Source organism: Prenolepis imparis, unplaced genomic scaffold, assembly GCF_030444845.1.
Source record: "Prenolepis imparis isolate NDT839.2.m4 unplaced genomic scaffold, iyPreImpa1.0 SCAF_2, whole genome shotgun sequence".
In the NCBI taxonomy this organism is placed as follows: Eukaryota; Metazoa; Arthropoda; class Insecta; order Hymenoptera; family Formicidae; genus Prenolepis; species Prenolepis imparis.
In genome coordinates, this window is record NW_028141160.1 from 9,108,176 (window position 1) to 9,134,291 (window position 26,116).

At 41.0% G+C, this 26,116-nt stretch overlaps 1 long non-coding RNA gene across 1 annotated transcript in view; it reads left to right on the plus strand.

Annotated features, from left to right (window-relative positions):
* Positions 1–26,116, plus strand: part of LOC145948983 (uncharacterized) — a 279,704-nt gene that overhangs the window by 24,686 nt on the left and 228,902 nt on the right. The window contains exon 3 of the long non-coding RNA XR_014427521.1: positions 1,915–1,954. This is a non-coding gene — a long non-coding RNA (uncharacterized LOC145948983). The remainder of the gene's footprint in view (positions 1–1,914; positions 1,955–26,116) is intronic.

A 26,116-nucleotide genomic window follows, 5' to 3' on the forward strand; every position in this document is an offset into this window, starting at 1 on the left:
ACTTTTATTAAATTATTAATTTCTTTATATGCTATTAATATCATACACATTATTTGTACTGTGTTTAGCGTACGTATATGAGGTGTACGACTTCTGCTTAAAAATGTTGAATTTTAAATGAATTAATATGATAAGATTTTTCATTAGTTTTAATTTTTTTTAGTTTTAAATTCTGCATCGGTCGAACAACCTGTTCCCGTCATTAGCCAACGATACGTTAGGATATTCAGCTTTCGCAAGCTTAATTAATGCACTTTGCACCAATCCGGTCGTCGAATATTAACTATATCTCGATAATAATTTATTCACTGACGTTCGCGCGACACTTTACTTCCCTCGGGTGCCGGGATTCGTATTTCATTTTCGCTCATTCGTCACAGTATGCTTATTTATATTCGCTGAAAAAGTGACATTTTAATGGGCTCTCCTACCAGATAATTTAATATCGGAAAAATATTATACTTTCTACGTTTAATCGCGTCTTTGTCGATTGCATTACATTTCATCTGATAATATTAACTGATATTGCATTTTCTTTTGCGATAATCTCGCAATGATGTTGATGTTCGTTCATGAAAAGCAGTTTATATTAAAACAGACACTTTTGCAAACAAATGCTGCCGCAACAGATGTGCTTCGTGTTGTATTCGTAGGAAATTTAATAATTCTCAATTACGTTAAAAATTATAAATATTATATTTTAGAGAACAAGAGGAATGCACGCCTACAGCATATTTTAGCAAAATATTTTTATTAATATTTCCGCGTTTAAATTTTTCTCGAACTTTAATGAACCAAATACCGCAAAAATTACCAATCTTGCTTCATTTCCGACTGCTTACAACTGTGCTTTTAAACCCTTTCTCTATAGTTCGCTTCCACAAGAATTTCCGTCGACAGTTCGCGGCATTCCTCATTAGCAACGAGGGGAAGCTTCCGAGCTGCAAACATATTACTTCCGGCAAAAAAGGGCTTGAACATACTTCACACCGCTGTGTCGACAAACGCAGGCCGGTCTGGAAGCTCGTTAAGTAATTGCTAAGTGACCAAAGCTTGGAAGGTCACTGAGGTAATGCGAGAATCGTGTAGGTACCTCGATACGCGGCGCGACAAGGGTAGTCGAGTGGGAATAGAGCGATAGAGAGAAGGAGAGAGAGGAAGCGAGAGGGTGGTAGAGAACGTCTGCTTCATGAAGGGGTGTGAGACGTAGGCTTACAATATATATACATGACGATGCCAACATTGCGGCTCCTTCACTTGGACGTACGTATTGTGCGCGTGTAACGCGCGTATTAATGCGTTACCACGAGAGAAGGGGTGCCAGCATAAGGGTTGAAGCAAGATCCCCACCTCCATTTCCATTTCCTTTCGATGGTAGGAGGTAGAGTGCGAGAGGGTTGTCGGAGGCACCGTATATTTGATACCAGTAGCTACAGCCGAATGTGTGTTGGCGATGCAAGTGTCAGGATAAAATATTGATTCTAACTTGTCTTTACAAAGTATTCAACAAAGCATTAAATGTATTATAAAATTGGATAAACATAAAATAATATCTGTTAAACTGTTATATAATTTTATTGTTATAATTAATATCAAAAAGTGTTGATTGAATTATAAGATATAATTATAATATTGTTTGCATATAAATATTGAAATTGCATAACTATAGTACATCATTAATTTCTGTATAACAATATTAATAATAATAATAATAATATTTGTATAGTTCAGTTTACTGCTTGAATGAATGATAAATATCGGAATAGGACGTTTATATATATCACATATTTTAATTTATACGATACGCATATATAAGATAGGATATATAAGATATAGATGAAATATTTTTATAATTTTTTTGAAATAATAGTTTTGGGTGTTGTTATATAATTTGTTTTTATTATAATGTTACAGATCGAGATATAACTTCAAAGAATCAACTTGGCATCGATCGGTGAGTGACAAACTTTTATTTTATATTTTAAAATAACGGATCTATAATAATAGTATCTTTAATGATGTTTATAAATATATGTTATAATGTAGTTGTAATATAATATATTTAATATATATGTTATAATATAGGAATAACAAAGATGTTGTAGACAAATATGATTTATCACGTAGATCCGTTGTTTTAATTCTCAAATAATACAGTTTAATCTACGATAATGCGCTGTCCCCGTTTCCCAGAAAATATTCAAATTTATATTTCTTTTTTCATAAATTTTTCTTTATATTTCGCAATATGACGACAGTATACAGTTTGAATAAATCCGAGATATAAAGACTCCTATCGAGATAAGAACCATATTATTCAATCAAATGTAATAAAATCTTATCACGTAGCAATAATTTTATATTCAAAGAGAAAAATATACTGTATATATTTTAAATTTACATTTCTTCAACATAACTATGATAAATATTTTAAAAAGGAAGAAGATTTATATATACATCAAATATGTATAAGAGAAATATATTGTATACGTATATATTATATATATACACTTTTCCCGAAGTTTTCACCATTATTAATGTTTCTGATCACGTTCTGAAACGCGTATACTACCTTAATATCTCCCAGTAACAAGTAACCAGCGGAAATTCGCTTTCCTCTACCTCCAATGTGTAGAATCACTGGCCAGTCGTGACCGTGCAAAAAACATTTGCACGAGAGTGCATCGATCGGGGTTGCCGGTTACGGCCTGTATCGATGTGTGTTGTATGTACGACCGATGCAAACGATAGAATAATACGTTATGGCCGAGCAGGCGTGCCGTAAGAACGGCCGCGTCATTCCGTCGTAATTATCGGCGATTACGCGACGCGCGAGCACGCGAGTTACAAACGAGCGCCCTGCTAGCTAGAACAGGACCGATCGCGTTCGCGCCAACCCCCTGCGAAAATCCTCTCGGTCGTTTTACGCGTTCCCGCTCGTGTCGAACCGTCGAAATAATCCACCGTCACCGACTCCTCGTCTTTCATCCTCACTCGATAGCTTCATCGGCGGAGTGCTACGTCGAGAGGATCGCGTCAGCGCGACGGCGAAAGTTGGTCCTCCGTGAGGGGAGAGCTTTTCCCTCCGAAGGGATGGCGCGTGAAGGAAAAAACGGCCGGGGGTGCCGTTACTAGCAACCAGGCCGGATGCATTATGCAGCGGCTGTTTGAAGTCCGCCTTATCCGTCCTTCCTCATCGCGCCGTTTAGCTTTATTCTCTCTCTCTCTTCCTTCGTTTTTACGCACTCTTTCGGTGCGAACGATGGGACTATATTGCCGGCGAAATGCCACTCGCGCGTACCATCGTCGCAAAGATCTCGAGAGGCGAATATTTCGCGATACAAAGGAAAACGTTTCACGGCGAAGTGGATTGATTATTCGGTTTCGCGGAGTCGAGAGAGAGAGAGGATGAACGACGATTGTGTTAGCCTGTACGAACAATGCCCGGCCGCTCATTTGCGCTTCTGCCTCGATGAAAGGGATGGAAATAGCATTATTTTAATCATTGCTGAGATAATAAAAAAATTGCGGCTATATTGTTTTATTACACTCCTCGCTTTCTGCCACTTCGACTCTTTCCTTCTGGTTTCTTTGCGGCGTGTTTTGCCCTCCGCGTTTGCCCTCGTGTGGTTATAATTGCCGTTGTGTAACGTGAATTTTAATATTTTAGCTTGGAAAGGATTCTAGAAAATGTTCCGAATTATAATATAATGATTTGGCTCGCGCAATGCATCTAGAAAAAAAAACATCTAAATAATCTTTTGCTGTCGCTGTGTTGAAGTATCGTGCGTGATTTAATAATGATTATAATCGTTACAGTCCTCTAAGTTAATAGACGTTTAAAAAAGAAACGATTTGATTTATAATTCGATTGTTGCGATATTAGATAAGAAAACATAACATGGCATGCTTTCTTAAAATTTCTACTTTGCGAATCGTTAAAATATTGATCATATAATACACCAAGTCACGGTGAAATAAAGTTGTTTGTGCACGATATTTTCACAAATATGAACGTCGACGTGTTAGCTGAATGTTGAAATTTCTTAATCAGTACGTCGCGTGCTTGTCACTTTTCATCTGTGTCACCAAATGTCACGTGGAGAATGACAAGTTAAAAGCAATGGAATTAATTTGATGTCCGGTAGAAATTGTGACACGCTACTAGACGACAAGCTGAGCTTTCGGTAAAGTCACGATATTCTTCCTTATCATTAATATTAAATCTGCAATGTATGGAATATATAGCCCCGTTTGCCACGAAATCTTTATATTTTTACTTTGAAAAATAATTCCTTTATAATATTACTTTTGACGCAAATCGGCGTGCAGTTTCTCTGTTATTATTTAATTTAAGAGTTTAATGACTATTGTTGGACAGAAAATATACCGTCACGCGTAATATTGAATTATCATGACTAGATCGCGTGATGTCATCGTGATAATGCATGATGAATATCCTGGTAAGGTGGGCGCGTGAGAATAATCGATTCGACATGTTCGACTTTCGGGTGCCACAGGACGGAGAATTAAATTCTTTCTACGAGAGAAATTGTGCGAATGGAATCCAAAAATGTTGCAACACTCTCGTCCGAGAGACTATAAGACGACGGCGATATCATTAATCACGTGCCGAAGGAAGGTACGGTGAAAGATCGTGTACATGCGTGAGATTACGAAACGCGATCCGGGGACCCCGTGTTGAGAAAGAATCACACGAGATAGTCCACCAACACGCGGACACAGTAGACGTGATGTAGATCCGTGACACGACGATAATTTATCCGTGCCAGTCTAGGGAAGGAGCGCTACACAAACTTCATATAACTCACGAAATACGAAAATGTTTCCTTTCACATCCGATACATACATAACTCCGACAACGCAGACGCGGTGTTTCGTTGTCCCACGCGATTCTCTCTTAACATCAGGTCCTTCATTGTATATATATATATATATATCGTCACAGTTGACTTTGTCATACAAGATATTAGAAGCGAAATGGTTGTAAAATGCGAGGTTTGCCGCGCGCAAAATAATACGAGCGATAAAACAGTGAAATCGTCGTGCGTCTACGGAGAGGAAATACGTTGATCACAAGCATACTTTTCTCCCGACTCGCGAGCATGACGACATTGTGCCGGGCGGTTGCGCTTTACGATGCATACGCCGTAATTACGGCGATAATTTAAGAGAGACAGAAGGGGCGTAGGAATTCTCTCGGGAATCGTAATACCTGACATTACTTTGGGACTAAAAGGGACAAGGGTTTCCCGGCCGTTATTCTGGGCCTCGGTATGAAATGTTTAGCATATTAACCGACGACCCTGAAAATATTTGTTTGTTACTAGTGAAAGACTAAAGCCGTGATTACGAGCCCTCGAAGGAGGGTAGGCGTCACGCAAGAGATTTGCCACTGTAAATGTATTTCATCCAAGACCTTTCTCTGCATTGTATTGCGATGAAATTGTAGTCTCATTAAAAATACATATTATTTAAATAATTATGTCTATATAATTATGTTTGTATAAAATTATATAAAGGCAGTATAAATTCTATAAAAAAGATAATTAAATTAGTGTGTCATTATGCTCGTAATGAAAGTAAATTAACTTGACGCATTTTCTTCTTGCTCTATGGAAATAAATTCTTTTCCTGGATAAACTGCCGTGTTAATCAAGCGCGGTGCTTGTAAGTGGTAACGCGTGACTCTTTAATGCGATGATCAGGCAATATCGCTTAAGCCGTTATAGCATGGTCGTAATTAATGGATGCGAACGAAGGGACAATTTCGAAATGGCTCTCGGCAACCGTGTGCAATTGCATCGAGCGAGAAACCATGGTACGTTCGATTAATATCTAAAAAAAGCTAGCTGATTTATGACAACATACTAGATATCAAAATTAACAGGAAAGAGTGAAAATGATAGAACTGACAGAATAGAGGCATTGAAGAATAATCGTGCGTATGTGCATTATAAAGATTTGAAGCAATTACATGTGCAATTAAAAATAGAGGGGGAGGGGAGATATCTCATCGCGGCTATATGATTAAATTTATTTAAATGTCATCGTTTTAATAGAGATTTTTCCACATATATAAATTATAGATTATTATACGTAAAGTACATACATATATCACGTACAATCTTTTTTCGCTCGAGTGGACACATTCGTGCGTCACTATTTTAAAAACACAAACGCGCGTCAGGGATCACGAGTGAAAGATACAGAGAACGAAAGAGAAATGGTGATGACGATCAAGCGTGCATGGTTGGGGGCGGAAAATGGGGCGGGAAGAGAGAAAGAGTCGCGTGTCTCGCGTGTCACCATTCGATTTGGCACCGCAGTAGTGTCGGTCGGCAGCTGGGCTTTGTCCATTTGTAATTCCCTGTATGGAGTACGCGACGTATGCACGTGGCTATATTGCATCGGACACGGGAATGCAACACGCACCATTTCGAATTACACGATGGTAGATGGAAAAAGAAGCGCGGGGCGCGGGAGAATTGTGTGTCGCCAGAGTTGTCGAAACGTCGACGCGTTTTCTACCCCTCGATGTCCCTTTGCAGGGAGGGCGGCCCGTTGAAAATTCAAGCACCTCGTCCCGCGGTTATTCGCTAACGGACAATATTCCGAGGGTCGCGGAGAATGGAATTTTCATCTAACATAATGCCTCATAAACTTACTGGCTCCATTTTCCGCCTTTTCATGCACAGAACTACGATCATAGCCTCGGCGTCAAAGGAACATCTATCTACGAAAGGCGTGTCTGAGAGAAGTAATCGCGCATTAAATCGCAAGTACTAGAATTCAAGTTTTATGATTTCAAACAATTGTGTGAAGATGAATTATATTAGTTAGATGTGCAAAATTGATAGATAAAAAAATCGCTTAATAATTTTAGAAATTTGTTTCGATAAAATAATATTTTTCGTTAGAAGATTTATATCGGAGAATTTGCAATGAAGAGAAAAAGGACGCGGATATACGCTTTTGGCATCATATAAAAACTAATCTTCCGCATTAAGTCTAATCGATAATTAAATTTCTGTCTCAATTAATGAGTCTTTGAGGTGGTGCCGCGAGCAAGGATCCTCCCGGTCTCGCTCGAGGAACAATAAATTGGCAAGAAAAATCGCGTCAACGTATTTTTGCGTAATTAAGTGCGGCCGGCGTTGGGGGAAAAGGAATTTTTCAAGATATTCTCGGCGCGATCGCGTCGGAACGGGGGGTCCGTAATTACCACTCATTAATTGAGCCGCCGGGAACGTACCCAGACCTCAAGGGTTTACGAACATCCACGAAGGGGATTTAACGCAAGAAAACGCGATGCGGAGAGCCCGTTAAGTGAATTGAACGTGGGTCACGTGACATATTATTGGGCAGCATTCCTTGAATCGCGTATCTTAATGAGTGTGTATATGCGTAATCGCGTTATCGAGCGTGTCAGAATTTACGAAACAAATTGCCTCAATTTCGTAAATACATTTAATACCCTCTTTCGTGTCGAAGATTCACGTTTACACAGTCCCGGCTCCATACAATATTTATATCCCGATGACAGGACGCATATGTGCCCGCTACTCTTCTTCAATGGAAGAAGGATAGACGATGAGTGAGGCGGTTTTTCGTATATGGCACACATAGGGAGTATATCCTGCGGGACGTTTGGACTCGGCGGAAGCCGATTCTGGGCTCTCGCGAAACGGCAAAGTAATACCTTTTGCCTTTGCCTTCCTGAGGGTTCTTATGATCAAACGGAAATGTATCGTGTGAAGAAATATGTTGCTCGCGACGAAATGCTTTCAACGCGATTAGGAAGATTACTCTGTGATATTTAGGAAAGAGATTTTTCAAAATTATATAGTTCCCCGCAAAAGAGAGAAAGAAAGAAAAAGAGAAAGAGAGAGCCGAGTTATACCGTCTTGTCGACGCTACAGATTTTCTTCGACGATAATTTTTAATACAAACCAATCCGTCATAATTTCGCTCGCGAGGGCGTTGCGCGTTATCAGATACGCATAAAATGATTCATGAATTTTTCCTCTACCCTGCTCCTTACCAGAACCCGTATATACAGGCATGGACGCGACAGGTAATTTGCATTAAGTTAATTGAACCCGCGGCCGGGTGCCCTTTTTACAAGACAATGCACTTACACCGGTTTTCTGACGGCGGGTCTCTCTCTACGAGCGAAACGGTCCCATACGGTAAACGGTGCTTTTTTCTCCTTCCATCTCTCGCAGAGAAACGTTAAATGCGTTTTCCTCGAAGAGACAAATGCGGCCCGCGGATTATAAACTCGCCCGGTATAAACGTCGGGCCGCGCCGGTAATTAATTCCGGGCGTTCTTTTTCATATTATCCTTCGTCCTGCGCGTACCGTAACCACGGATCGGCTCGGCGGGAAGAGGGGGTCGCAACAGGAATGCGATAAACGTGAAAAATTGCCGCGCTACCTTCGTAATGTATCACGAGCCCTGTACCTTGAGTTCATAGTTGGCAAAACGACCATTGGCGACATTATCAACTCACGTCTCACGAGGTTCTCTCTTCGGTGGTTTGAGGGTAGCTACGCGATAAGGGGAAGGAAGGATGCGGGACGTCGAGAGGTCGCGACGTCAAGTAGTTCGATTCAAGCTGTAAGTGTTTAGCTCCTTACGTCGAGAGAGACCAAGTGCTTGGTATAGTGTACTTTTGGAATTAATCATCGCGCGACACGCGCTGCGCATTGGGAGCTAATTTAATCATCGTGTGTTTCGCTCGCTACGTTTTGTTTACCCATTATCGATCGGGGCTTGCGTTAACTGAGAAAGGATAACAGCAGCAGGAGTTGGCATGCGCGATATTGTAGCTGGTCACGTTGAAAAACGATACATTCAGCTCGGGTCTGGTTATCGCTATCACGAAATTAAGCGACTCCATACGCGCTCTGTTGCATGTCGACTGAACGGGGGAACCGGGTAGGGCAAAAGGGCGGGCGATCATCGACGAGCGCCGTTAATTCATTTCACGAAGCAATTTAGATAATCCCTCAGAGGTTGTGTTTCGCTTAATCAAAGGGCGGGATCTCTCCTGACTAGAACGGTCAAGGGGTGTATATATATATGTATGCTTTGCCGTCAGGCGCGCGTGCCGGTCTCATTTTGGCGCTCTCCACCCTCCTTCTCCCCCTCCGTCAACTGCACTGCGTTTCCTACTTTTTCGTGGGACGTCAAGTAGGTCGTCGTGTATAGAGCACGTTTCGTTTTTCGTTCCGACCCTCCTGGGCACGTCGCTCTCCCGTCTTATCTCGCGCTGCCCGCATCCTTGGGAAATCATGCGCATCAGGATCCGGCGGAGCGATTCTCGCTCTCCCCTCTTCATCGAGTTCTCGTCTCGCGCGAATTTGCATAAACACAATTAGTTGCTCTTATTGAATTATTCAAAACGCCCGGAACTATCAGCGAGGACAGCGACCATTATATCGTGCCCGTAGTCGACCCCTTTTCTCGTAGGCGAGCGCCGCCTGTATCGTGCACGACACGCGGATTTTCAACGAATACGAACTACGGGATTATGTATCGTTACATCGACAGCACGCCGTCGGCGATGATCCGACATGGCGCAGCTTGAGTCCGTTAATACTGATGATCTGATAGATCCATCATCAGAAACCTTAAAAAAAATCGGTATGACGTTTCGTAGTCATTTTTGCGAGATATCTAAAAAATTGTAGACAATTAATTAATTTGGTATTTTGTTTAAGAAATGAAGAAATCATGATTCTATTTTAGTTTCTTTTAAAGATGCGATGATTTTTTAAACATCGAAATTTATATAAAAATAACAAACGCGTTGTCAATTTTCTTTGCGATACATCCATTATCTTTTACAGCATTTTTGTTTTAGATTGTAGCTATTCTATTTTTATGCGTGTGTGTGTATATATATAAAATCAATCGCATTACGCGAGACATTCTGTCACCGTTGTCGGTGACAGGAGTGTGAACAAATATTTTTCGTACTAGCATCCGCCGGTTGATTCTTCCAGCGTGAGAAGAGAAATTACTTATCACAATAACTTTAGGCTTTACTAATATTCCCAACGATTCCCGAGCGTGCTATATGATAATACCGCGACAGGTAGAGCTATTTACGAGATACGTCCACGGGAGATTCACGTCGTATTAATGTGGAAAATGATGCTGTGTCACGGGGTGGAGCACCTTTTTAAGTAGCTATCCACGACCATCCTAACCAAGGATCTATCGAGCAGGGGGAGAGAAAATAGGGGGAGGGAAGAGAGAAAGGAGATCGACTACTCGCGCCGTGGAAACTTCTCCGATGAAAGAGGCGTGTTCGAAGCCTCCGTGTGAAATTTAATCGCTTCGTCGACGCTGGCAGCCAGGAGTGGATGCGAAAGGGCTTTTCACCCCCTTCTCTCTCTCTCTGTCGCCCTGTTCTCTGTTGCGATCGTGTATCGTGACCGTGAATAATAGTGACGAATGATGATGCGCGCCCTGCGCAGTCCTGGTGCGCTCGCCAAAGCTTATTCAGATCGATCCTTCGAAGCGTTCGATAGAGAAACGAGAAATTTTTGAATCTCGCATTTTTGAAACGCACACAAAGCTTGTTACAAAATATCTGCATATTAAGAGTTTACGTTTAATTATTTTCATATCATTTTCATTTCTCTGTGAATTTTCGTAATCTCTGTAAATTTTCGATGGAGAAAGAGAGAGAGAGATATGTTTTAATTTAGCTTTCCGTTGTATTGTCGGAGAGATAACATTTCTATATTTCTCGGTGTTCGAATCATATGTAATCCTGTTAATGGATCCCGCGTAATCCATACGGATGCATTAAGCGTTCTGTATAACGCCGCTGTATAAATAAAATGGAAAACATGGAAGTCAGAGTTTCGGATATGCGTGTATCGGGTGGGCGCAGCCGTGACGTTTACAAAGGGTGAGAAACACTTGTTCGGCTTACGCATTTATCCGTAATGAAATTTTCCGTTCGCGCGAACAGGGGAGGGCGGATGCTACTACAAGTGCAACCTTAGAAGGATACACCGACAGATGGATGTTGCACGCCACGCGGACACCTCACACGTCACGGGAATAGAAAAAACACGAAGGGAGAGAGAGCGTTATCCCGGAGATAGGGGAGCCGACGTTCTCTAGCTCCGCGCGGCGGGTAACTTTAACCGCCCTTCCAAATATTATTCTTCGGCAATCAAGAGTTCTTTAAAACTTTCTTTTTTTCTCTCTTTTCCCTCTTCTTTTTTTTTCTCGACCGCCACGCTCGGCCACCGGTGACACTGACGAAACGCCACCTTTGAATATTTTCGTAACCCTTGGCGAATACCGTGAATATGTCCGGTCGTGTTTTGACAGAAAATAAGCGCGAAAATTGAAGCGCGGTCGCGAGAGAAATTCGAATCACCTCGTCGCGGAATATTTTTCTAACAATTCATGCTCTACCGCTCGGATGTCGAAGAATCCGTCGGTATGACGTGCGTAGAAAAACGAGGGGTGGAAAGGGGGAAGTAAATCTTGCGCGTCATTTAGCGAAATACGATATATATATATATATGTACCATTAGTCGAGCAAGAAACGTTAATTGAGATACGACGCATATCGAATGTCTGTGCATCGCGTGAGAGAAATACGATTTACAGAAGTCGATATTATAAATCACGTCGCAACAGTTTGTCGGTACCGAGATTGCCTTAAGCAACACGCTTCGCTCGGTATTTTCATGACGATTGAATTATCCGGGAATGCCGCTCCTAAAAACGATCTAATTGCCGGCGAAGAGAGTCTCGAAGGACATTACACTCGTCCATCCGAGCGACAGGTGAATCGAAAAGAGAGAACCGAGGGTAGATGGGAATTTAATATTTCACTTATAGTATCTCCTCTCTCCAATCTGGCAGCGACAGCTCTGTAACTCTAAAATGAAAATGCACGCGGGCTCGCTTCTCTCTCTCTCGGCCCAACCCCTTGACGGACAGCCCTTATAAATATTCAGAACGAGCGAAATAACCTGACACGCGAGACCAAAAGGCATTTCTTATCGTCTTGCGGCCGAAACGACGGTATATATACGCGTTATGTTTTATCTCACGCATTCCCGCCTTGTATACACATACACATATACATATATTGATCTCGCGGCTCTCCCGCACGTTGTTCTCGTAATCGCGAGTTTCACTTTCCGGACGCAGCAGCCGGCGCATCCTCCGGTTTCGGATGCGCTCATTAAGTCGGCCGTGACCGTGTGAAGGCCGGGTTTCTCTCGCGAAAAATGAGTCTCCTGTTGCGCGTTAGGAATAATTTCGCGCCGCGAGCTTCGCGAGAGATAGGGAACGCGGGCGACTAGCGCGAATTATTTTTATTTTATCCGGATATAGCAACGGACGTTTGTCGCATTCCGGGGGCGCTATATCGATTTGCATATGAAAAATGGATCTCCCGTCGCTCGTGCGAAACAATTTCCTTCGGACATCGCTCCTGTGGATTTCGTAATAATAACGCGCATTACTCTTGACACTCGTCCAGCTGTTTACGATGCGGTATCAAATATTTACTTCACCGATCATTTGCTCTTATAAGCTTTAATATTTCCGACACGAAAAAATGTAAAGAAACCTTACGTAATTTTAATCGGAAGTAAATCGTCACGTTTTCTTTTATATTTTCGATTTTATTTATTACGAATAAAAACGAATACGTCTTTGCATTGCTAATTCGCTGGTTTAGAATTTTTATATTTTCGTCATGTGATAGCTTTGAGTGAATACTTTGCATATACGTAAAAAAAATATTGTAATCTTAGATATAGTGAAATATGCATTTCTCGAGATTCTATCATAGAGGAAGTAGACTGCACTCGAGACGAAATTGCATACGTGCGTCTTCAGAGAGCACATCAGTGCGCAAAAGAGCCGAAACACTTACGCGAAAACGTCATGCATTCCATGTTCAGTGTCGAGAGTCGAAACGGTAATGACAACGGATGCGTTTATAATATTGAAGCTCGTTCGCGTTGCGCTTCAACAATCGATATATATAAAATCGGACTATATTTCTTCCGTGAAGGGAAGAGAACTCAAGTCGCCAAGTTCGTCGAAATTCTATCGACGAAAGAAATAGACGTCTTTTTTTTTCGGTATCGCGTCGCTGTATATCACTTCCGTGCTATTTTGTTCTATTTGTTCAGGCCCGACATCGTCATGTCGCTCTCGCGGTTGACACATCGCGTGCCGGGATGAAAAAACGTCGCCATCGGTGCCGGCGTTCACGCGATTCTTCGCTCCCTGCCTGCCTGCCTGCCTACATCTACATACGTATTTTGCACAGCAATAATAAACGACGTGAAATAGCGGATTGCGAGAGCGCCTCTCTCGGAAAATGCGATTCCCGCGGGAAAGCGGCGCTTTAAGCCGTTTTACCATCGTCGTGGTCCAGATCTGTGTGCGATTCGGACACTCGCGGCGGCAAACATCGGCCGAGCCGACCATTTTTCCCGATCAGGCGAGATCGATTTGGACCGGATGCAGAGAAAAGCGAGCGTTTTTCTATGGCGTGCTGAGTGAATTAAAAATTCTTCGCGTTTTCGCGATGTTGCACGCGCCGCAGAGGGAATATGAGATAAATTGAGTAGAATGAAGAGCCAGAGTGTGCATATGGTTTTTATTTATTTTTCTAAAGAAAAAAAATGTATTGAAACCAATAACAACGGATAAATTTAAATAGTTCAAGGAATTATCGATTACAATAAATGAACGAGCGGTTAATTTATTTTATCCAGAAATCACATTTTATAATATTAAACGTGTAATAAATGAAGCTAAAATAATCTCTCGCCGAAATACATATAAAGCTACGGAGCAAAATTCAATCGTATATTCGAGATATATATACATATGTATATATATATATATAACATTGTTATATTAATATGAGACTTATTATTAATATTGGAATCACAAATTTACAATGATTATAAAGTAGTATGTGTATAATGTAGAGAATTATTTCTGCATTCCCTTTGGCAGATGCCCTGGTCGACAGGGACGCGCGGCTGGACTTTCCTTTTTGAAATAAATATTAATTGGAATTCCTCGAGCCCTCATAAATGGAGATACGGGAGCGTGTAGCCTTCTGACTTGATAATGATAGGATATGCGTCTGAAATACTAATTTTTTCATCTATTCCCTTTGCAAAAACGCGCTGCCGTAAAATCAAAGCGCTTATTCTAATTACGCCTTACGTGCAGTAAAATAATTATCTCGAAGTTTGTTACTTTCTAAAGTTTCTTGTTTGCTCCGTTATCGTTCAATATCGCGTTGTACGCGTACTGTACCGATGATGACAAGGTTCTGGGAAGGTTCCTTCTAATTGCTCCTCTAATTTTTCGATTCGAGCACGAGTAGTTTGCCTGAAATAGCGGCTAATTTCTCTCTCCCTCTCTCTCTTTCTCGTAATTACTTAGGGAAGTATATGCTTGTAAGTATAGCTGCTTACATCACTGTGATAGTGGTTAACTGATATAGTGGAGCCTCACGTGCCGCGAGCGATACATGGGCGACCGCGTAAATATATGGGGCACGTAATAAATACGCGACGATCATTACGAATAATTATACCGCTTCGTATTATTTTTTTCGCAATCGTTTCATCGCCGTGCACTAATCACAGTTTTACGCTCGGCGTAATTGTTGCATTGCGTGCTTAATGGTGGAAATTGAAAGAGAAAAGCGCGGTTGCGGCGCAGATCTTTCACGAGTTACGTGAGAGTAACGTGAGATGGTCGGTCGTCGAAATAATATAAAATAAGAAAAGGAAACGCGAACAAGAATATTGTGTCTCGTAGGTACGTTCGCGAGGGAGGAAACCGAGCGTAACATCCGTGTATTAAGACCAAAAATTAAACGTCTCTCTCCACGTCGTGCCGCACGAGTTCCGGTTAAAGCACCAAGAAATCCGCCGATTGCTTTCCGCCGGGGAAGCAGCAATGTTTCTCCTCCTGACGACAAGAGCCGGAACAATATCGACAGTCGTAATCGAACGGCCGGTAGGTGCTCTCGAAGCTACGGTGATAAAACGTCGCTAGCCTAGTGGCACGACGCCGCGTCCATTAAAACCAGCGCGGGGCTATTTGTACGGGTTAGGCCCTCAGTGAAATTTATTTTCAATCCCGGCCGGATATCTTTCTTTTCGCGCGAGGGTGGCCCGGCTAATCTGGCATGAATATACTGCACCCGCGGGCTACGAAGCCGTGGTGCTACGGCACTGTGCGGATTCGCCCCTATGTATATACCTTCGGGGGTGGCAAGACAAATGTTGGCGCTACAAACAGAAAAGTATCACGGGATATACTTCCGGTCGAGTGTCTCGCGCCGAATATCCGTATTATATTTGGTCAAAATAATTTTAGAAATTTCCTACGACATAATAGTACACGTGTCCTGTATCTGTCAGTTGAATTTGCGTGTTTTTCGCGATACAATACCGACTGCATTAATATCATCGATCGCGCACTTTCATTTTTGATATTTTTAATTCTGTTATATTTTTCTGAAAGATATATGATATTTTTTTCTAATTTACGTATTTCAATTTACGTATTTTTTCGAGTTGAATTGCCGTTTTAAAATAACAGTCAAGCTTTATTTAACTACTCAGCTGTAATATAAAAAATAGAGGTATTATTATATATAAGAAGATTTATATATTGCGATGTATGCGAGGGGGTAATAGTTAGATTGCACGGAAATTAAGCGGCAGGCGGAAATAATTTTTAATTAGGCGCAACCCTCTTTCTCTCTCTCTCATCACACGCCACACGACGACGTCTCGTCTGTGCGAAACTTTGTGCTATATAGATCGCGTGAGTTTCCATTTGACGGGGCGGCGACACACACGCAACGCGCATATATTCTCGGATCTATCAGCGGCTAGATGAAGGATCGTTTACATAAATTTCAGATTCTCGCATAAGCGGATATTAGACGGGTGTGCGCGGGGGGAGGAGGAGGGAGGGAACGTGCGCATCTCTCGTCGAGACAGGGAGAGACGCGCGACGCATCACGGCATAGATTTCACGGGGCACGTCAGAGATGTCCCGTGCTCGTACTATCAGGACCGGAATTTGGACATACTTTTTCGTCTCTGGCGCTATCGCGCGATCTATGGAACATCGATAGTCCGGCGGTCGTGGAAAAAAAAATAAATAGAGGAGGGCTCGCGCACGCATATATATAGAGAGAGAAGAGAGAGCGAGAGATTGTCCCATGCATCATTGTTCATCCCCCGATGGGCAGGAGAGCTATCTACGTTACAGGCATGCACGCGCTCCTGCATGTCTACGTACGTACGGCGCGAACGTGTTAGCGCATAAATCGAACTTTTGCATTTCCGTCGTCGACATCACCGTCCCCGACCCCTTCGCCGACACCCTCATTGGCGGGCGTCGCGTGCTGCGAACAGGAAACATTTGGTGGCCCGCCATGGAAGTTCGTTTTCCCTTTTTTTTCTCTCTTTCCTCTCTCTCTCTTTTTTTTGGTCGCGTATAGCAAATTTATGCCATAATACCCAGTCGTGATTGTAATCCGTGTTCGGCTAAATACGGCCGCAATAATAATCCCTTCGCGAATAGCGGGCGAATGAAATTGCGTGAATCAGGGCAAAGCGGCTTGCGCTGGATTCAATGATTTATGAAAGTCGCTAAAACGCGCCGTCGAAAATAATGAGATGCTATACATCGTTTATCGAGTTTTTGCGGCAATTATTTCCGATTACATCGGATAGCTTCGGGGATGATGCGTTCCTTCGAGAATTCACGGGATTTCCTGTTACGAGAGCGCGCGCTCTCGAGTGCAAAATAAATTTTTCGCCATTGTATCATCATCTAGTCGGCGGTGAGCTTGAATTTCCGTAATGGCTAATTAAATACTCATGAGCGTGGAACAAGCTGGTACGATATCTCCTCGTATTTTCAATGCAAACGCCTAATTTCCTGTTTGATCACTAGCCGCGGTACAATACGTGCTCTGAAAGTTCTCAATGCGGGGTTCGTTCTGTTTTTTTTTTTTTTTTGTTAGCGCTAGATTATTAATGCGAGTACGCCGGAGTTAATTGAATTTCGAATTCAGACGAAACTGACCTGATCAGAATCCAGCAGGTAGCGCCGGAAGAGTTTGACTCTCTTCGAATCGACGGTACCTTTCGGCGGGGTCAGGAAGCCGGGTGAGCTTTTCTCGGTCGCTCCGGCGAAATTAATATTTAATTTTCTATCCCTCATCCGCCACGGAAGTTCTCTCCTACGGCTCTCTCTTGGCTTATACGCCAACGCGGTCGTGGTTTTATTGCCCTCGTGGCCGGGCTTACACGGGTGCTCCATTGTTTCGTAGCTGTATTATATTGCCACTCGAAACACGGCACTTTCTTCCCTTACTTCGTCCCGCTTTTCCGTCTCCGTTTTTCCTGGGATCTTGCTCGCTGCCGCTCTCTCATTTCCGCCCTCGATCCTTTGATTGCGCCAACGACCCACGTACGTTCGAGCGCCGCATGGTCACTTGCAACTGCTGGGCGTGCCGACATGGCGAATTAACAATCGAGAAACCAATAACCCAGAAACTCGCATAGCAGCTACGTTAGCCGCCTCTGGCAATTCCACTGAAACTTTTAGTACGTGCGAGTCGCGCGCGTGCGACGAATCCGGTGTGCGTTTTAATTATGGAAAATAATTTACATATTTTGCGCCGAGCGCGACGGCTCGCAACCGGAGAAATTAATTACGGCCCGCGAATAACGTCGATGATGATGATGATGATGATGATATCGGGGTTACCCGACATTGTCATCGAGCGGGATTATCGCGACGCATCTCGATAAACTTCGACCGCCGCGTAATTGTCGCGCTTGAGCCTCTTTGTTTTTATTTCGAGCCGACCGTGGACTTGACGAGGAAATTATCGCCGGTACCGAAATTATACGACAGCGTTCGGATAATGACACGTTCCACGTGGCGTGAAAACGCGACCGCTTTACGTCAACATTCCGAGGTTAAACGGGGTACCGCGTCCTCCCCGTCGCGCTGGGGAACCAGGTGTGGTGCCCTTCTCCTTCCCCCGACATTAGCCGAATGTCATCGCGCTCTGTAATTTTTCTTGGCGACGCCACGCAACGTTCCGGCAATTTGACACCGGCGAATACTTATATGTTTAGGCATATTAAAAAATGTGTTGGGCGGAAACGAATTTTTAGACGGTGACGGATTCGCGCTCAAGGCTAGATTTCGACGTTTCTGAGAGCGTTATTCTTCTATTTTCTGATCCTTGCAGCGAAACACAAGTAACCTGATCGTTTCTGACTCATTTCTCGCATATGCCGTCTTCACGAGATCTCCGACCATCGTCACCACCTTCCACATCTTCTCTGACGCGGAGCCTTGAGGTTACCCACAACTAATACTAGCACTTCAGACCCTCTGCGAACCTCTCATCACCTTTCCATGTCTCGAAGTCTCGGATGCCTTGTCCCCTCTCTGATTTGATTAGCATAATTGCACTTACCTTGGGCCCACCGATCTCGGCCCGACTGACCGCGAATTTAACAAAGAGGTAGAGGGAGAGCGAGGCAGAAGATGAAAAAAAAAGCCAAGTCTGAACGCGAGACTAACTTTAGAGAAGGCATGACACGTGAAATTTACTAGATAGACGAGGGCTTGTATGATAATTATTACTATTATTCTTAATATTCAGGACAATAATAATTAGTTGATTTATTGAAAATTGGTTGCTTGAAGTTTGAACTATTCAAAAATTATCAAGAGAATTAAATTGCCATACTTCATAATTTTTTACAAATTTTTATTCAGATAATGTGTCGATTGTGATTAGCATTTTCTTTTCTATTGATTTTCTTTCATCTCTTTAGAGAGAGAGAGAGAGAGAGAGAGAGAGAGAGAGAGAGAGAAAGTTTATATATTCTGCAATCATATAAATTTTATATATTGAAGGTGTATCACGGCTGCCACATGAGCCCTATTGTTTTCACGGGAATACAAAACGTCGATAAGCGTAGCGAGGAATATGATGATAATAAAGAGAAATGTCAGCTCGCGCTCTGAAATAGTTTGGAATTTTAATCATGGCCCGGAACGTTTCAGAATAAAGCGGCTTTCCTGGCCGGCCGTGCTCATGAAATATTTTCTCTTAGGTCGGCGCAATAAGTGATACTTTTATTATGCATTCGCAGCCAGAATGGCGTCGTCTCGTTTATCGATTTGTTCTCGTGGAATAAATTAATTATTTCCCTTCGCGCGTTTTCCGGTTATAATACAGTTAATGGCATTTAGTACGATAACTAACGTATTTTCTGCTGTGACGATATTAAAATGACACATATCGATTACCATTCAATTCTCGTTTTCATTAATTAACATGTTTTGTGCTTTGCTTTTTGTCATTACTATTTTAATGGAACGAATAAAAGAACATACATAATGAGATGAAGAGAGAAAGAGAGAAAAAGTTCTTACTAGGACACAGTCGTATCGCATCGTGTTACGAGAAATGGAACGACCTTAGGATTACGTTTCATCTTTCAATGAAATTTCCACTCCGGCATTAAAATTTGAGGGAAAGACGATACTGTACAAATTGAATGTTTGCGGCACTCAAAAGATGTCCCAAGGGGTGCTATTGTCCGTTCCTGGAAACGACGCAGCTCGGATGTCGCTTGAATGGAAGCATCCGATGCGATGTCTTCAATTTTTCATTTTTGCGAAACACTCCTATTCTCCATCGATTTCTATGTTGTTAGCCGTGCAATCGCGCAAATGATCGATCGAGAAGAAACGTGTGTCGCTTCGACGTTGAACATATATTTATTCGTCAGTATTATTCGGTCCCAGACGAAATGTGAATTTAAGAAATTAAAAGAATGATCGATCACTACACGGCAAATGACAGTATTAATACTATTCGACGCGGTTTTATTGAGATATTGTCGTAAATGTTCTAAATTTTTCTCTCTATCTTTTCCAATATTCTCAGAAAATGAAAAGTTCATTATATAACTTGTCAGTAAAATATAATCGACAATGATAAGTTATTTCCAACACGGATTTCATTTTCAATTAAAAGTAGGGAAAAGGATAATTGCAAACGGCATTTACGGTTGAGAGTTAAATGATCGATCTAATTTGCATGAGTATAACATTTTTAACTGATATGGAAAGGTGTACTTTATGCTAGTTATTATGTTATCATTGTTAAAAATAAAGCGAGCAAAGTAATAAGAGATTATTTTCTCGAATTTATGAAAGATTTTTTATTTAGTACAATATTATCTATTTTAATTATTGATCGTCACAGATGACAAATATACTGTGTGTACTAATAGATACGATATGAAAAATATTTTTGGAAAATAATGATTTATTTTATACAAACAAAACTTACGTCTCTGTCTGGACAATTACTGTAGCCACCAAAATCAACCCTCCAAGAACATTGGAGGGTGCTGCCACCCTACGAACGCCTGATAAACTCCGAGGGTGCTGTAAACGGGGAAGTTTCCTTTCGCCGGAATATTTTGCCATCGCAAAATGTACCTTACCGCATTTGATATAACCAGTTTTATCTACTATGTACTCTTTCGATATATATTTTAACAGTTTCACTCGAACACGATGTTTCGAGCAAGCATCGACCCAGTTATTTGATTAAATTATTATTGATTACAATCCAATCAACCATATTAATGCAATTTGATTGCATATAATAAACAAATAGCATATTACGTCCGTGTAAATTCTCTCACATCCTTTTTCCTCGTGTAACGAAACTTTACTTCGTTGAAACTCTGACTTTCAGATTCTTAATCTCGGAATAATTCAGTTTAGATTTTTGTGCCACGGAGCGAAAATGTACAGAAGACTGTGAAATATTCCAACATACGTGCACATGTCTTTTTTATTAAAAACAATATCCACGGTCCATAAGCGCTCCATCAGACCGAAGGCATTCTCGCCGTGTTTTTTCGGGGGTGCGCGTGCCATTACTCATAATTGAAAATCACTGTAATCCAATATCCTCGCCGCGAGGGTGGTGTGACGTAAAATCGCGCAGATCCCGCTTAAGATCGTTTCCGCCCCAACGAGAGCCCCAGCGAAACCCCGATACCGACCAATAAGGCGGTACCGCGGCAGACTTACAATAACACGGCCGCGACTTGTCCGGGACCCTTCACCCTCTGGGACAAACCGCACCGACACCGTATATATACATACCGAAATCCACATATCGTTTCCCTACGGGGATCCCCGGGTAACCGTACATTGCGAAACGCATGTCTGAGGTCTTTCTACGTCTCTTTATTACGACTGACGAGGACGTTCTCCGCGACGAGGTATTTACGGCTTAGCCACGCGCCGTTTTCGCTATCGCCTTTACGACACGCCGCGGAGAAAATGACGATGATACACAGGCCACTAAAAACGAAAGTTATTAGCGGACGCGAGGACTTTAGCGCAAGTTCGAGCTAATATTTCGTTCCGTTCGGAAGAAATATAGCAACGTCCTCGCGAGCGTATCTTTGCCTTGTCCCTTCTTTCCCTCCTTGGCTAATATTAAATTTTAATTACGAAATAAATTAGAGAGTCATATATTTCCGCGGAAAAGATAAAGTCTACTTCCCGGTGAATCCAATAATGTAACGATGTACGGGGAAGAAAATTATAATAAAATGCGATAGAAAAATATATGTAAAATAAATGTTATATATATATATATTTTCTTTTTACGAGAAGAGCAAAGAGCCACACGATTTTGAGCGCAAGGGTGTAGTAACTCACGTCACGTTTTTTCGAACAGCGAGCTGCGCGATAAAATATTCCCCGCGTTGCATTTATTTAAACACGCGACCGAACTTCGCGATTCTACGAAACTGCCAGACTTACGCTCGCCCCGGAAACTCATATCATCCACTTGACTTCCCAAATTCCTCTCGCCGGTGACTTGCCTCCTCGGCCACGTTTCGCTACGCTGTTGCTTGGTTACAAATGCGAACCTCTGTATTATTCGTGGCCCGACGATCCCAGGGGTGACGTGAAGAGAACTTAGTCCGACGCCCAAACAACCGGTTGTAGATGCAAGGACGCGCGCGTATCCACGTGCGAATGATATTTTGTCTTTAAAGTTTTCGGCATAAATCGTCATTCGCTCATATAGACTCGCCGCATAACGGAGAGGTGGGTAACGGAGAGGTCATCTCTCGTATCCTCTCGTATATGCTCTATGCTGTCCCATGCGCGAAGTCCGTCGCGACGTGTAGAGAGTCGTGAAAGTAGACTCCTTTTTCTTTCAGGCCCTCTCCGAACTTCTTCTCCGACTGGTCCTTCCCCGGGTTTTCAGCGAGCGAAAGTAGCCCTCCGGGGGGAACACACAGCATCTATTTTATAGGACTGAGAAATATCGGTGGCATCAATAACGGTTTATCTCGAATACAAATTGCCGCCCTGAGAGGGCCACTGCCTTAAGAAAACACTCGTAATCCATAGGAAGTGAGGCAGGGACGTAGTGACAAGTCGATGGTACCCCGGTATCTATCGCCTCCGCCTCTCGATCGACCTTTGGCGTTTATACGTTCACTTTTCGCGACGATACTAGAAATTAATCTTGCGATCCCTCGCAACCCCCAATTCGACTTATCACACTCGATTCGTGACTTTTAAATATTCTAGTGATCTTCGCACGACACTGATAAATTATAGTGTGCAGGATCATTTCTTTTCACGATATCATCTATTTCTAAAGATGCAGGTTTAAACAACGCCCGTGCTTCGAATTAAACGATTTTTGTAAAGGTTTATAAATTGTCGAGTAGACATTATTCTCACTTTTGTTATAAAAACAATAATGTTTTATATTAATTTACATTTCTTATATGATATTTCGCATACATTAACTATTCCATCTCAAATAAAAAAGACTTTATAATAGGGATAAGGTTTTTTTTCGGTTTTTCTTCGACGAAACGTCCCGTTCTTCGTCTATTCACGTTGTCAGACGAACAGACGATCATGAACGGACATGGTCTAATGGCGGTGGCGTTGACCGCGATGATGAATGACACGACGGGAGACATTCAACGCGATTCACCGCCGTTTCAAGAGGTTTTTTGTCGCGAAAGCTTGTTACGTTTTGGCACCAGCCTGGACAGCAACTATGTGCTAGACGCACAAGCTCGGTTAATCGCTTTCCAAAACTACGTCGAAAAAGCATTCGCCATCATGGCGGTGGCTGGTTTTTGGTGCCACCGCGACTGTTGGACCGCGTCGTTAACTTTTTCACGTCTCGATATTCAATGACGAATCACCATCGGCGATCGGTGACGATATCATGCAAATATAATCCTGGTCATTACGGTTCGCAAAACGCAAACGAAATCGTAATTTCGAGATTCGTCAAATCGATAGAATCGAAATTTAGCGTACATTTGTGTGAAATGCATAGGCTTAACATGCGTGTTATAATTTTTGGTATTATAAATATTTTTTGATATATAGTATATTTCTAACGTTTGCGTCTACTTGTTGCAACTTGACGAAATGAGCGAGAAATACGTGTTTTACAGACTATTAAATGCAAACGCTTTATAGTTTTCGCTGTATAAATTTCTTTCAGCAATATATATATATATATATATATATATATATATATATATAGGATTATTCTATCGATTCACGCCGGATGCTTTGCTCGCGTTTACATCAATGCGAATTCCTGTGTACAAAGCCAACGTGAGATAGCCAGGGCGTACCTCTGGCGCTTGTAAACCGAATTACCGGTATTAGTGCTGGCGCACGTTTACAAGCAGCTCGCGCTTAGCCGAGGATATTACGGTTGTTCGGAATTACTTGTTTGATTGCCGCGTACGGCGCACCGCTGTCGTAGTACGAGCGACAAGATTAACTCGGTTACTCGAAACTACCCTCGTGATAGACGCTGTGGGGACCGCGACTTTCCTCCGGATCTCTTCTAGATCCACTCGCTCGTTTCCTACTTCGCTTATACCGGCAATATTGCTATTATCCTCGTTGATTTTTTGCAAAATTATGCGTCTAGTTTTATTATTATTTTATTTTATATATTTTATTCGTTCGCGATAATCCTGATTGATTAAATAATTGCGCGACGAAAAGGCTGAATATAGTAAGAAATTGTTGACTCGTACTACTTAATCTATCTACATTCTTATTTTGCGCATAATAAAATTATGATATACAAAGTGCGTATAATTTTTCATTGTTTTTGATTCGTATTAATTATTTTATATTAATAGCTGAGTGATTGCGCGACAAAAAGGCTAACCGTAGTGAGAAATTGTTGACTACTTGTACTACTTAATCTATCTAAATTTTTACTTTGCGCATAATAAAATTACGATTTATAAAGTGCATATAAGTTTTAAATAATATGTTGTAATATACCTTATCCGCGATTAATATTTTTTGACACTTATCAGCTGATTTCTGTCAAAAAATATTAATCGCGAGTAAAGTATTATAACTTATTATTTACAATATATTACTATTTTAATATTTTTAACATATTATTATTTTAAATTTAATTAGCAAAGTAACGCTTTATTAATATTTCTTGACAGAAATCAGCTGATCTCACTACGTTTAGCCTTTTCGTCGCGCAATCATTTAATCATTAACATAAAATCATAAATGCGAGTCAAAAACAATAAAAAATAACACGCACTTTATATATCGTAAATTTATTATGGGCAAAGTAAGAATTTAGATAGATTAAGTAGTACGAGTCAACCATTTCTCACTACGTTTAGCTTTTTCGTCGCGCAATCACTCAGCTATTAATATAAAATAATTAATACGAATCAAAAACAATAAAAAATTATATGCAGTTTATAAATCGTAATTTGATTATGGGCAAAGTAAGAATTTAGATAAATTAAGTAGTACGAGTCAACCATTTCTCACTACGTTTAGCTTTTTCGTCGCGCAATCACTCAGCTATTAATATAAAATAATTAATACGAATCAAAAACAATAAAAAATTATATGCACTTTATAAATCGTAATTTGATTATGGGCAAAGTAAGAATTTAGATAGATTAAGTAGTACGAGTCAACCATTTCTCACTATGTTTAGCTTTTTCGTCGCGCAATCATTTAATCATTAACATAAAATCATAAATGCGAGTCAAAAACAATAAAAAATAACACGCACTTTATATATCGTAAATTTATTATGCGCAAAGTAAGAATTTAGATAGATTAAGTAGTACGAGTCAACCATTTCTCACTACGTTTAGCTTTTTCGTCGCGCAATCACTCAGCTATTAATATAAAATAATTAATACGAATCAAAAACAATAAAAAATTATATGCACTTTATAAATCGTAATTTGATTATGGGCAAAGTAAGAATTTAGATAGATTAAGTAATACGAGTCAACCATTTCTCACTACGTTTAGCTTTTTCATCGCGCAATCACTCAGCTATTAATATAAAATAATTAATACGAATCAAAAACAATAAAAAATTATATGCACTTTATAAATCGTAATTTGATTATGGGCAAAGTAAGAATTTAGATAGATTAAGTAGTACGAGTCAACCATTTCTCACTATGTTTAGCTTTTTCGTCGCGCAATCACTCAGCTATTAATATAAAATAATTAATACGAATCAAAAACAATAAAAAATTATATGCACTTTATAAATCGTAATTTGATTATGGACAAAGTAAGAATTTAGATAGATTAAGTAGTACGAGTCAACCATTTCTCACTACGTTTAGCTTTTTCATCGCGCAATCACTCAGCTATTAATATAAAATAATTAATACGAATCAAAAACAATAAAAAATTATATGCACTTTATAAATCGTAATTTGATTATGGGCAAAGTAAGAATTTAGATAGATTAAGTAGTACGAGTCAACCATTTCTCACTACGTTTAGCTTTTTCGTCGCGCAATCACTCAGCTATTAATATAAAATAATTAATACGAATCAAAAACAATAAAAAATTATATGCACTTTATAAATCGTAATTTGATTATGGGCAAAGTAAGA